Consider the following 11,786-nt stretch of genomic DNA (forward strand, 5'->3'; position numbering starts at 1 on the left):
AAAAATCTTTTCCTTAAAGATAGAGCAATGGGTTGCACATACAAAAGTTCATGAAGCAAATTTTGTAAAAGGACCTAACAATAACAGTGCCATGAGAAATTTTCAAAGTGAAGATGAAATCCCAGATTAAGGTGGCAAATGTTCAAGTGAATCACTGTCTCCTGTGACAGGTGACTTCCTAGGACTGCAGTGGTGTCTTAGGAAAGCAAACAGAGGTCCCTTTTCTCTTTAATTCCACGATACCGCTTTGACTAGGGAATTGGTACAAAAAATAAAAGATTCAAAAAGACTGAACAGAACCACAAAAGTACTATCTTTATATCTTTAACCTTTCCCAGAAAAGCTGAGATTATATATATACACATATACATACACATTTATTTATTTATTATTATGTTATGTTAATCACCATACATTACATCATTAGTTTTTGATGTAGTGTTCCATGATTCATTGTTTGTGTATAACACCCAGTACTCCATGCAGAACATGCCCTCTTTAATACCCATCACCAGGCTAACCCATCCCTCCACCTCCCTCCCCTCTAGAACCTTCAGTTTGTTTCTCAGAGTCCATAGTCTCTCATGGTTCATCTCCCCCTCCGATATCCCCCCTTCATTTTTCCCTTCCTTCTATCTTCTTCTTTTTTTTTAAAAACATATAATGTATTATTTGTCTCAGAGGTACAAGTCTGTGATTCAACAGTCTTACACAATTCGCAGTGCTCACCATAGCCCATACCCTCCCCAATGTCTATCACCCAGCCACCTCATGCCTCCCACCCCCCACCACTCCATCAACCCTCAGTTTGTTTCCTGAGATTAAGAATTCCTCATATCAGTGAGATCATATGATACATGTCTTTCTCTGATTGACTTATTTCACTCAGCATAATACTCTCCAGTTCCATCAAATGGCAAGATTTCATTCCTTTTGATGGCTGCATAATATTCCATTGTATATATTTAAATTAACATTGCAAAAAAAAGAAAAGGCTTTCTTTCCCTGGGCTCTTATTTTTTTAGACTTATTTGTTTGTCAGAGGGATAGAGAGCAAGCACAATCAGGGGGAACAGGAGGCAGAGGGAGAAGCAGGCTCCCGGCTGATCAAGGATCCGGATGCGGGACTTGATCCCAACTGGGATCATGACCTGAGCCAAAGGCAGATGCTCAACCGACTGAGCCACCCAGGCATCCCTCCCTGGGCTCTTATATAAAGCTAATGAAAGGAGTCCTATTAAAAAAAAAAAAAGTGTATGTTTATCTGCTTTGTAAAATGTGACCAACTTTGTTCCAAAGCTGGATTCCTTTAAGCTAAATGAAGAAGTATTCTTTCTCTTCAGTTCTGTGGTTTTCTGTAAGACTTTAGCATTCTTCTTTCTCTAGCATGGCACTTTACTGAAGTGACGAGTGAGAATGAAAAAATATTTTATTGTCAAACTTAAGAAATATTTGATACAAATCCTTTATGTACAGGATTAGCGGCACAGGATGCTAGCGATCTCATCAACACCTCCATTTTTCCGGTGAGAACTCAGGTGCTCAGGAAGCATGAGCCACTTTTTGGAGGTTACACAGCTGGTCAGTGCCAAGACAAGATCTTACCAGAGCTCGTGACTGTAGCTCCGCCAATCGCATCACTAGCCTAGGGATCTCTGCTTATGCCGCAAGAACGATGTCTTTTCTTTGATTTTTCAGATTGCTGGCAATGATGTGCCTGTTATGTATGACTTTGAGATGGGTCCAATGAAGGGGAGGTTTAAAGTTCATATACAGTGTTTCAGGCCATACGTTTGTCTTTCCCAGTTTCTTCATTTCTCCGTCCTCACACCAGTGATTTGCCATGGTGTCTGCTACTTGAAGAAACTGATGCTGGTTGCAACTTTGTATTTCATGCAAGTTTGTGTAATTTGATGGATTGAGATTTTGGGGAAAAAAAAACCATTTCAAATGAATTCAAGTATTTCTGTGACCTTTTCTCAGCACACATCACTTAACACCTCTTAGTGCAGGAGATAATACTTATAAGAAGGCTTAACTCAGTGTCTGTTGAACAGCTATCAATCCAGCTGATTGATGATATGCCATGCATATTTTATAACTGATTTTTCTAGTAGCCCTGGGATTTTGGAATCTTCCACGGTGTTTATAATCCATACCAGTAAGTTCTTACAGTATAACTCCTAAAATTCCAGGAGGATTGGGGAAAGTTATCTTATTGTCTACTGATAAGTCCCAAGCACAGTGGCAGGGACAGTGTAGTCTATGAACAGATAGATGGGTGTGAACGGAGGAACCATGCAGGAATAAAAACGATGGGTCTAGCTCTAATGCTTGAAGCCTGAGCTCACAGATAAAGCAGCTGCCCAGGTTGGCAAAGATGGAGCTTATTATTAGGGGCAAGAAGTCTGATTAAGAAGTCTCATAACTTGGGGCGCCTGGGTGGCTCAGTCGTTAAGCGTCTGCCTTCGGCTCAGGTCGTGATCCCAGGGTCCTGGGATCGAGCCCCGCATCGGGCTCTCTGCTCTGCGGGAAGCCTGCTTCTCCCTCTCCCCCTCCCTCTGCTTGTGTTCCCTCTCTCGCTGTGTTTCTCTCTGTCAAATAAATAAAATCTTTAAAAAAAAAAAAAAAAGAAGTCTCATAACTTGAAAGGTGTTTCCTTTCACAGTGTTAGGGGAAGGTAGGAAGATGAGAAATGTTAAGGATTTCTGTGACATTGTTTCAAGTATGAGAATTCTTCAGATTAATTCTTCTTCTAGTAAAGATGACCTGTGTTATATTTCAGGCTGAATTTTTTCATGGATAATACTTTAGGAAGAATTAAATAACGTTAGCCTCAAAGCCAACAATACATTTGTTACAGAGTCATTGAGGGGAAGCTCCCATGGATCTTGGGCAATTTCTATATCAGGTAGCATTAATTTTTTTCCTTTCTTTTCCATTTCATTTTTTTTAGAGGAAGTCTTCAGGGAACAGAGGTGTCATCTTTTTTTTTTTTTAATGGTATTTAAATGGTGCCTGGGTGGCTCGGGGTCCTGGGATCGAGCCCTGCTCAGCTGGGTGTCTGCTCTGCCCACCCCCCCAAGCGCACGCTCTCTCCCTCTCTCTCTCTGAAATAAATAAATACAGTCTTAAAAATAAATAAATACATAAAATAGTATTTTATTTACCAGTGTGGATCAGATTATTTAGAAATGAACTTTAATGAGTAATAGTTCTAGATCCTTGCCTTAAGATAATTTAAAGAGTAATGGCTAGATTTACTAAGCTAATTTGAATTCCTTGAGTTAATTAAAAGTCTGTTATTAACAGATGTTACTAGGAAGAAATTTCTAATTTCAATAAATATTTCTAAGCACTAATTTTGGTTTTTCCCCAAACCTCTCAGATTATAATGGTGAAGATATGATCTGTGTTATGGATCTTTATAAAAGGTAATGTAGGGAGAATGTCGTTCATGAAAATACAATGTGAGCTACAAACACCATCATATAATTTTAAATTTTCTAGTCGTCACATTAAAACCAGATGAAATTAATTTTAATCATATGTTTCATCTAACCTAAATACCCAAAATATTATTATTTCAACAGTTCATCAGCAGAAAACGATTTGTCTTAGTCTGTCTGGGCTACTGCAACAAAATGCCATAGACTGGGTGGCTTATAAACAATAGACATTTATTTCTCACAGTTTAGAAACTAGAAGTCTGAGATCAGGTTGCCATCACAGTCTGTCAAAGGCCTTCTTCTGGGCAAACTTCTCGTATCTTTCACTTAGTGGAAGAGGCAAGAAAGTTCTGTGGGGTCTCTTTAATAAGGACACTAATCCTATCCCTAAGGGCTCTGCCTTTCAAATACCATCACATTGGGCCTTAGGATTTCAACATATTCATTTTGGAGGGACACAAACATTCAGACAATAGAACTATTAATGAGATCTTTTATATTTCTTAGTACTAAGTTTTCAAAATCTCATTTTGGACAAGTCCCATTTCAAGGACCCACAAGCCACCTATTGCTGGTGGCCACCCTTATAGGTACCCTTGGTGGGGAAGTGACCCATGAAAGTGAAACATTTTGGAGTGGGGCAGTTCTGCATATAGATCCTGGTTCAATCATTTTCTACCCATGGGACACTCAAGAAATTTAAACATTCTAAGTGCCAGTTCCAGCAACTAATAAGTGGAAATAATTTATAGCTTGAACATTTTTGTGAAGATTAGAAATAATATATATAAAACATCTACTAGAGTGCTGGGAACTCAGGAGCTATTACTTCCTGAGGAAAATCAAGTTTCTGGGCTTCAAACATAATTTCTATCAAATGTGGCTATTACCATCATCGCTTTATTCCTTTGAAATTGCAGAAAAATTCTCTTCGCTTAACTTTCTTTACCAAGAAGTCAATATTGCACTGATATGTGGAATGAAGCTCCTGATTGTGAAACATCTGAAAGGTGACCTCATTAGCACACAATAAGAGAGATAATACTGTTGTCACTTACTGTTAAATATGCATTTTTCATGCAGCAGCTCACCTTCCTCATTTTAAATCACAAGAAAAATGGGTGATATATTCATTTTGTTGGGGGGATACTATCATTATTAAAAGCCACACAATGCCTTTGCAAAATAATAGGATTCATTCCAGAATAAATTCAAACATTGCTATGCACTCTAAAAATTCATTTCCTCTTGTTTCAATTCAAATTCATACCTCAGTCATTTCAGTCTAGATATATAAGCTTCATTTCTTCTGGCCACCATTCTTTTTTTTAATTTTTTAATTAATTAATTAATTAATTAATTTATTTATTTATTTATTTATTTATTTTCTGGTCACCATTCTTAAGAATATCCTCAAAGAGACTAATTCTGGATTTGTCCGGAAGAAGAGGGTGAATATACACTTACAGAACTGGTGGGAGCAGACTCTAGGAAAAAAGAGACTGAAGATTTAGTTTGAAAACATAATGTAAAAGAAAGCAATGCATTTTCTAATCATACTTGATCACCAGCTGGCTTGATCTACATGAGAGAATGCTAAAGCAGTTGATCAAATGGAATATTCTTTTTTTTTTTAAAGATTTTATTTATTTATTTGACAGAGAGAGACACAGTGAGAGAGGGAACACAAGCAGGGGGAGTGGGAGAGGGGAAGCAGGCTCCCCGCAGAGCAGGGAGCCCGATGCGGGACTCGATCCCAGGACCCTGGGATCATGACCTGAGTGGAAGGCAGTCGCTCAACTGACTGAGCCACCCAGGCGCCCTCAAATGGAATATTCTATGATACCTTTTAAACCTTGCAAAGCAGTCTCATGTCAATGTCACTTAATCAGAATATATATATATATATATATATATAGGGATAAGCATTAACTGAGTTATGGTAAAACTTACTTGTTGAGTCAGCATTATCCAGTTAGCTTTATGCAGGGGAGAAAAGTTGCTATGGGCCTGCAAAGACAGATGACAGGTTTTAGAAAAGTCTACCTTTATTATATGATGATAATTCAAAGGAAATAGATTTTTCCATGAATTTTGGGCAGACCCAGCCAAAGGGAATTGAAGGTCAACAACCTAGGTTAAAATGGACACTTGCATGCTAGATGCTTCACTAAAGCTTACACTTAGGAGCTTTTTCTTTCATGGGAAAACAGAATTATGGAATCGTAGTATTAGTTAGGAGTCCAGGCTACCCAGGCTTCCTCACTTTAGAGGTGAGAGCCAGAGAAAGGGAATGACTTCTCCATAAACACAGTGCTAGCTAGGGAACAGGACTGTGTGAAACCACGTGGTCTGACCCTTAATCCAGAAACCTTTCCGTGGCAGGAAGTTGCCTCTAAGGAAAATGATACAAGGGCTGGGGTGGGAGATAGCTGAGCAGAGCAGGTGGGATATTTCTTGGCATCTTATCCCTTTGGCTGAATGTGTTCACACATAAAGTGAAAAAAATAATTAAGTTACACTTTATTTTCAAGTACTAGAAAGCTTCAAACTGAGTTATGAAAATTATGGATATTTTGCGGGGGCGGGGGGAGGAGGTGTGATTTATTCAAATAATTATTTCAATGCTGTGCTTTATTTTGACTAGAGATGCCATTGTAATATTTTCAGTCTGACTTTCCTTTTCAATTGTTTTGTTATTCATGGATCATGGGCAGAAGAAGACAAGTTGTTACAACTGAAGCATCTCCAGGAAATTCTTCTGGGCGATTAAGCAACCATTTCCTCCCTTGTGAATTGCGGCAAAGCCACACGGCTTAGGGAGTGAATTAGATGAACACTGGTTAAGAAAATCACCAGCTGTCATTTCGGATGTCTCAAAAGGAATTGTCACAAGTGATTTTGAGAATGTAAAGCACTGAATTAGCCATTATTCTGCTTAAAAAGAAAATGAAGACAATAAGAAAATATTTACAAATTATGGAGGACTCTATATTGTTACTTCATTCTGGGGTTCACAGATTGATGATTGCCTTATAAAGAGGTTGCGGGCATGGATTCTCACACGTTGCTCTGGCTTCAGGCAGATGCTACCACTGTACCATGGCCTGTGGTTCCATTGAGGCCCAAGTCATAAGAAGTTTATTTTACCAAAGCAAATGACAATGCAGAAAATGCAGACCTTTTCCAATGCCTTACAGCTAAGGAATAGAGTAAATATAAAACAAAAACACAAATGTTTATATGTTTAAAGATGCAAAAGGGAAAAGTTAGAAATTTGTTAAAGTCTTAAGGCTGATAGAATGAAATGTTAAGATTGAGTCTGATTTCAGTGGTGGCTTTTTATTTTGCTGGTAACAAGATCAAGGCAGCCATAGGGAGTCAAATTAAAAGAAATGCTCATAAGTCAACCAGCATTGTGTATCCTCACTAAGAACATTAATGCCGTAGGAAATTGTTAGGTTTCAGAAGATATTTCTTTACCATATCCATAAGAGAGAGCACTCACCCAATTTCAGTTTTCTTATGAATGTGGCATTATGTCTATGAACAGCTATTTCTTTCATAGTTGGCAGTATCTCTGAGCCTATATTCTCTACTAGAGAATATGGTACTTCTTCAGCAATGCTTACTTCATCCCCCTCTAGGCTCTCTAGGTCATCTGCCATTTAGATCTTTTTGATTAGTAGAATTATGGTTGGTCAAAATTAGATTTTGTAGATGCGATGTCCCTTCATGGTAATCTTTTATCTTTTAAAGCTGTAAGACTGGGTCACTACACCTCCTTGTTCATTTAGCCCTTCTCAAGATCCTGGGACTCTTCTTGACTATAAAGAAGGAGGAAACATAAGAATACCAGCCAAAAGCTCTTTAGAGTCAGTACCAAGCCTCTCTAATTCTTTCTCAAATTCCAATTCCTGAGAGTGGGAAAGACTGGCTAACCACTCACAAGAGCCTTGTTTTCCACCTCCTGGGCACACAGCTAGATCACATTCCCATTGTCTCTGCCATGGCTAATGTTCCATTTCCCAGTTAGTGTGGGTCATGCCACTGAGCTCTGGCCAGAGGAGTGTGATTGAAGTTATGTGTGTCGTCACTCCCATCCCTGGCTTATGAAAATCTCTTACTCATAATCCCTTTATTCAACTCCCCCTCTCTTGGCTGCTGTGTGCAGATGGGCATGACAACCTTGAAATCCTAGTGATAAAACTGACAGTCTTAAGATGGAAAGAGTATGGGTTTCTGAAGCACTGCATGAAGGAGAGACACTCATCAGTCAGAAACATCCATCTAAAAGCTAAGTGAAAAATTAAGTTCCTTTATGAAAAACCACTAATATTCGGTGCTTTATATATTACAGGAGCTATGATTACTTTATATAAAACCATGACATGCATACTCTTGGCAATAAATTCCCGTGCTAATATCCTAGTCTCTGCCTTGTCCCTGTTTGCTAGCCCTAAATCTGTTGCTCCAAAGGGCCCTGCCTTCTCTCTCTGTCCTTCCAGAAATTGCGCTCTGCTTTGGAAACCTGTTCCATGTAACCAGGAACTGGATGACCTTCTAGTTTTAGGATCGGACTAGAACTGGGTGCTTTCTTGTTACCGTCTACTCTTTCAAGATTCTACCGCACACTCTGCCCCCTGGATTCCTTTTTCCACATACCTGACTCTGGAGGGTTACAGCCTTCTTAGCTCTGGTTATTACCATCTCCTTGTGGTCATATAAGCATTTCACATTTTTAAGGTTTTCCTGCTGTGGAAGAAATAGAGTCTATGCTATGCTCTAAAATTAAACTGGCAGAATTGTTTATTTTAGCTAAAAAAAGTATATAGAAGGAAGAAGTTCTTTCAGATAGTTTTCAAAGTGGAAAAAAATTACAATCTTTTAAACTTATTGAATAGATTATATTATGTTGAGTGAAATCATAATTAGCATTTAATTATATTTTAGCACTTTATTATAAGAATATTGAGATTTTAGCTTTCTATGATAAGCAATTATAACTAAGTAAACAAATACAATTATTTCTAATAAACATGCTAATAAATGAAGTTACCTATAACAAATATTTATGTTTTTAATATCATAGGTTGTGGCTAATCCCCTCATGCCCAGTGTTTCCAGGCTTCTGGAGTCGGTGTCCTTGCTAGGCTCTCCTACACTGGATCAGGACTGGCCTTGCCTACTCTAGAATATGGCAGAAATGATGCTTCTTAACTTCTAAGCCTACGTCCCAAGAAGCTTTACAGTGTCTGCCTTGTTTTCTTAAAACACATATGCTGGGAGAAGCCATTCCCCAAAAGAAGTCCAACTATGAAGAAACCCCCATTCCTTCTTATGTGAGGAAGACCTAGCTGGCCACGTGGAAGGGCTGCTTGGAGAGAGAGCTGATCTTGCCATTTCAGCTGAGGTTCCAGATCTGTCTGGACATTTCAGACATCTAGCCCCAGGCGCCATCAACTGAACCCAGCAATAGCCACCCACAGCCTGCAACCATATGAGAAATGCAAGCTGAGAACTGCCCACCTAAGCCCAGCCAATACAAAGAATCATGAGAAATAATAATAAATCATTTTAAGCCACTGAGTTTTGAGGTGGTTTGTTACACAGAAGTGGATAAATGGCTAACAGGCCAAAAGTTCTTTGGAAAATACGAAAGCAAACTTACAAATATAGCAAAGTTCTTTACTTGTCTGTAAATCCTAGTGCTTTTATTCCTTCTCTCTCCATGAGTTTTGAATAAATTGGAAAAAAAAGGGGGGGCAGCAAATGAGGCCAGTGTATCACCCTTAATAAAGGGAAGTTGCATGGAAGCCAAATGAGTTTCCTGATACTTAACAGGTAAATAATCAGAATTATCCACCCTGTCACAGGCAACTAGACCAGAGCAACCGTCCCCACCTGGTGGGGACTTCTGGGTAAGTTTCATGGGACAGAGAACAGAAGAGAAGTTGTGGGTAGGTTTGCTTCAAGAGGAACAAAGAGGACTTTGTTTTTCCCAAGTTACCAGTCAGGTAAGTCCCTAACCTCACTCAGAGTTAGGTCAATAAAAGGACAAAGAGAGTCCTGGTGTTCTACTCATTCATTCCTTTCTCATGAAAGGACAACTAAGATGGAGGAAAAAATTTCCCTCTAACAGTAAACAGATTTGACAAAAACTGGCTATGAATAAGCATAGACGTAATGAAATTTTTGACATGAAATTTTGTAAATATTTTCTTATTGTCTCCATTTTCTTTTTAAGCAGAATAATGGCTAATTCAGCGCTTTACATTCTCAAAATCACTTGTGACAATTCCCTCACTTAAATTTTCTAATTAATACCTTTGAAACTTGTGCCTATGGTTTTATTTATAATTTTATCCATGCAACGCTCAAGATCTGGGGCTCATAATTTTTATTTCTCATCACCAAGTGTAAACAGAGTATATAACAAGTGCAAATAATGAGTTACAAGGGCTTCTGAATCTTCCAAAATTCTTACCATCTTAGATCTGTTTTATAACTCCAGCGCATTTAATCTCCATAGCACAAATACATTTCAGAAAGTTCGTGAGAGTGAGGAAAATGGAAGAATCCAAGGTTCCACTTAGTCTAGAACAGAGGATATACCTTAGTGGTGCCCTAGGTGTGTGAAAGATAAAATAGTAAGAACAATTTTGCTAGTGAAATGGGGTTTTCCTAGGGCTAATGAGAATGTAAAATTTAACTAGGTGGTCACTGGAAATGCACAAGGAGAGATGATTTATTGGAGTTATTTAAGAAACTGAGACTTGGTGTATAGTTATTCCCTAGACTGTAAGCTTTAGAAAAGTTACATGAAAGTAAAAATTATGGGTAATTAAGCACTGATCCAAATGCAAATTCGACATTACCTAACAACAGTGAGTACACACCGTCTTTGTGGAGAAAGAAAGATAAGAATGATAAGAGGTATTACGAGGATATCCATAGCCTGTGAGGATGGAACCAAGACCATTTCTATTTGACATATGCCCATGATTGATAGCTTTTAAAGAAACGGGGCTGTCTGCTTTCAAACCATTCATATGTCAATTTTGCCCATGATTTTCATCAGTATCACAGATTTGATTGGCTCTTTCCATTAACAAGCAAACCTCCTTCAAGCTGTAGGTTTATTTAACACACTGAAGGTTTATTTAACTTCCCTTTGCTGTATTTTACTCAACAATATAGTTATATTTCATCACATAAATGACTGCTCTGATAGTTCCCTCACTCCCTTATGGCCAACAGGAAATGTAATGTTGACATGGTTTGTAGTTAGAAAGGATAGTTAAGGACCAACTACTTTCAGCTTGAGTATCACTTTTGCTGCTCCCAGGCCAAGAATAAAAACTGACCAGTGAAAGCCTCTTCAGTAGTGTTAAAAAAAAAAAAAAAAAAAAGCCATAATGACCGAATAGCTCTGGCATCTGGAAGCAGGGATAAGGATGACCTTCCAGACGTTGGGACGACCATGGGCCAGACAATATGGCAATAAACGTCTTAGAAGTGGTGAGATGGACAGATCAAACTATTGCCACGTGCAGGTCACATAGAACAGTAATGCCAGTCTTTGGTCAACGAGCCCTGAAGGAAACACAGAATTACTGTGAAGAGTCCATGAATTCTCATGTGCACTGAATATTTTCCGTAAGCTAAATAGAGTGTTGCAAGCATTTACCCTGCGCCACCCCCCCACCCCCGCAAATGTAGATCTTACTTGGACTAGTAAAGACATTTATACTTTTTTACAGCTTCTAAAATTTGTGATACCTTTTATATTATGCTTTTTCTCAGTCAAGGGATTCTAAAATCCAGTTGCTACAGATGAGAATTTGTGAAATTGTTGAATATGAGGTGAGAAAAAGCGTCTCCTTACTCAACCGTTTTTATATTTTTTCTCCCTTTTCCTCCTTTAGCACACTATTCATCCCCAACTCTTTCACATCCACAGAACAGGTTAGCACTCTATGCGACAAAGGCACATTTTTCTTGAGAGGGAGGATCGTGTTTTGGAAAGCACCATTAAGCTGGCAACGGAGCCATGAGGTGAAAAAGGAGTTCTCTTGACAATTCCAGGCCAGCTGTGATCAAACCCAAGTGATTTCACTGGAGTCTGAGAAAAGTAGGTGTGTCTGTTTAGGACAACCTATAGGTCAAGGGAAAAAAATCCATTAAACTTCTAAGACATGCTCAAGGAGCGATCCTCACTCTTGGCTGCATATTAGAATCACTTGGAGAGTTTTTAAAACTCTGAATGCTCCAGCTGCACATTAGGTCAATGAAATCAGAAGACAGGGATGTCTGTGGTGGGAAGCAGGGATCAGC

The sequence above is a fragment of the Mirounga angustirostris genome, unplaced genomic scaffold, assembly GCF_029215605.1.
Source record: "Mirounga angustirostris isolate CCGP_5_RB_7025 unplaced genomic scaffold, mMirAng1.0.hap1 SCAF_2, whole genome shotgun sequence".
Classification (NCBI taxonomy): Eukaryota; Metazoa; Chordata; class Mammalia; order Carnivora; family Phocidae; genus Mirounga; species Mirounga angustirostris.